Source organism: Asterias rubens, chromosome 7 (genome assembly GCF_902459465.1).
Source record: "Asterias rubens chromosome 7, eAstRub1.3, whole genome shotgun sequence".
NCBI classification, from domain to species: domain Eukaryota; kingdom Metazoa; phylum Echinodermata; class Asteroidea; order Forcipulatida; family Asteriidae; genus Asterias; species Asterias rubens.
Genome location: NC_047068.1, coordinates 1,918,553 through 1,921,487, shown reverse-complemented (window position 1 = coordinate 1,921,487; position 2,935 = coordinate 1,918,553). Strand labels below are relative to the sequence as shown.

At 34.4% G+C, this 2,935-nt stretch overlaps 1 non-coding gene across 1 annotated transcript; it reads right to left on the bottom strand.

Annotated features, from left to right (window-relative positions):
• Positions 1-2,645: 2,645 nt before the first annotated feature.
• On the bottom strand, positions 2,646-2,749 carry Trnai-uau. The gene is made up of 2 exons: positions 2,712-2,749; positions 2,646-2,681 (listed from the first exon to the last, which is right to left on the bottom strand). It is a non-coding gene; the product is annotated as a tRNA-Ile (tRNA).
• Positions 2,750-2,935: the final 186 nt, after the last annotated feature.

Genomic DNA, 2,935 nt, shown 5'->3' with positions numbered 1-2,935 from the left:
AACCGGATGTGGTCATTTTTACTCTATCCAAACACAGTGTTAAAAGATAAACCTGAAGCGGTCTAAAGATAAACCCCCTCCCTGGACGGTTTATCTTTTGTGGGTTGAACTCGATTCAGACCAACTTTAGATTCGTTCAGAACTCAATCATGTTGATCCATGAGTTAAATCAACCTTAGTACTGTGTCTAAACAACCTCATAGTGTTTGGAATGGGAGGCTTTTAGAGACAATAGCAAAGTGTCCAACCCGCTGGTTCTTTTTGATTTTTTTTGTCACTGAGCAAGAATTTCAATACATGACAAGCTTTGTATCAGATTTGTGATTTGAAAACAATTAGTCCCAGCCAATTTTCTTTACCTTCCGCCCGGGTAGTAGTTAAAAAGCAGGACAGTTCTTTTCAGAACTGAGAAGTCTCCCGAACATCTGTTAAATCTACTCCGCAGACCGGGGTAGTAGAATAAAGACAGTTCTCTCTACCTGGCAAGTAGATAAACACATGGTGTTACCGCAACCAAATATATATTGTAAACAAATTGTCGGTGAACAAGTACAAAACCTAGAGGGGACTGTATTACATTGATTTTCAACCAAGTCGCTTTTCTGCTGCTAAACTAGCCCAAAATGTAAACAGAACTACCCATCATTGTGGATTTCGCTTTTTGCAAAAATTGTCAGCTGGCTGACTGCATTGCAAACATGCATTCATTGTTTAATGTTTTAATCGATCTCTCATTTGCAAATCTCTGCTTATATGTTTGCAGTCCAAGAAAATTAAATTTTAAACGTGAAAAATAATGGTAATTTGTTTGTTTCAAATAATAAAACAAACATTGTCGTAAAAACCCATACAAAGAGCCTTTGTGATTGGTTTAAAACGCATCACACGATATTTCTTATGCTAAATTGAAAGCCATGCAAACCAAACGAACTATACTCATAGCAACCGATGTTCTATATCCGTAGCAACCAGTGTACTATACACTGTCACATAGCACCGACAGGTTCCTTGCACCTAGACGTCTATGTCAGAGTATGTTACAGAACAAATATTGACTGTTTTAATTCTGCTATGGTAAAAAATACTATTAAAGGCACTGGACACTATTGGTATTTACTCAAAATAATTGTTAGCAAAAACACTTACTTGGTAACGAGCATTGGAGAGCTGCTGGTAGTATAAAACATTGTGAGAAACGGCTCTCTCTGGAGTAACATAGTTTTCAAGAAAGAAGTAATTCTCCACTAAAATATTTGAATTCTGATTTCGGGACCTCAGAATTAGAATTTGAGGTCCCGAAATCAAGCACCTGATGAAAGCACACAACTTCCTGTTGTGTTTTTTCTGCCAGTATTCATGGTATTCTCTCGCAACCTCAACGACCAATTGAGTTCAAATTTTCACAGGTTTGTTATTTTATGCATATGTTGAGATACAACAAGTGAGAAGACTGGTTTTTGACAACTACCAATAGTGTCCAGTGCCTTTAACACAGTCAATGTTTGTATTCTGTCAGATGTTAAAATCTAAATGAGAAGGTGCTATACAAAGCTGGGTGTTTTTAAAAGTTGTCTGTTTGAAAACTTTGTGCTGGAACACAATTAATTTAATATTTTTTTTAAATATTGTAAGAAGAAAGAAAATTATTTGTGCATCAAATTTAAGATACCTTTTCAAAATAAGTGTTGTAAAAAATATGTATTAAATCATTGAATGAACCATTTCATTGCTTTTATATATTGAGCTTAACTCATATTCATTGCGTGCCACATTTATACAAGTTCCTTAAAAGTTTGTTCAACACCTAGTCAACACCTAGGTATTATGAACCATGTTATCTCCCCATTATAACACTCAGTAGTAAACATTACATGCATCAACAATTTCATTCATCATTCAGATTGTGGAGGGCGGGGCGGGATCAAGGTCATTTTTAGAGGGCAATACATGTACATGTATAACCTTCATAACAGTCATGTAAATCAAAACATGTTGCACCAAAACTTTATCTATACCTTTGGTAATTGTCAAAAGACCAGGTTTCTTCCTAAAATATGCATTAAATAACAAACCTGTTAAAATTTTTGCTCAATTGGTCATCAAAGTTGCAAAGAAAGACTGAAATAATGAAAACTCTTGTTGCACAGAAATGTGTGCTTTCAGATGCATTTGAGTTAGCTTCAGGCAAGTCCAAATTTGTTTGTAAAAAGATACCTTTTCTGTAAGTACATTTCTTCAAAGGGAGTCACTTTTTATATTTTTTATAAAATCATCAGCTCTCAAGCACTCTTTACCAAGTTAGTTAGGTTTTATGGTCATTTTTTTTCTCTTGAGTAATTACCCAAATAAACCCTCCATTTAAAGCAAATGTTTACTGCTTAAAACCTTTATAAATCACACTGTTCTAAATCAGTATGCCATGTGATTTGGCAAACAATAAATTTTGCTTGACAAAAAATCTGGGGATCCCTATTTCAGTTTTGCTTTTCTACACGAGTGTATGATCAGGAAGGTTAAAAAGCAACTTTTTGTCGGTAAAAACAATTGAAAGGATCATTTTATTCACATAATTTGTTATTAACTTGGATTCAAGTTGATAAAAAAAATATATATATATTTGAATTTTTTGTAAAAATGCCAGACATTTCCCCAGGTGAGGCTCGAACTCACAACCTTTGCATATCCTCGCAGCAACGCGTATGGTTACTGTCTATAAGTACAACGCGCTAACCGATTGTGCTACTGGGGACGGCCATCAGTTGGGGCGGGTATTATGGACTAAATTAAATGAAGTGAAATTTGTCATTTTGAAAGTTATTTTTTCATTTATTTATGTTTATAGTGGATATATTTTTGTTTTATTAGCTTAAATGTTGTAAATGCTGTCCTTAAATTGAAATAAAGAAGCAAAATCTCTCCATTCCCGTGGTAATTT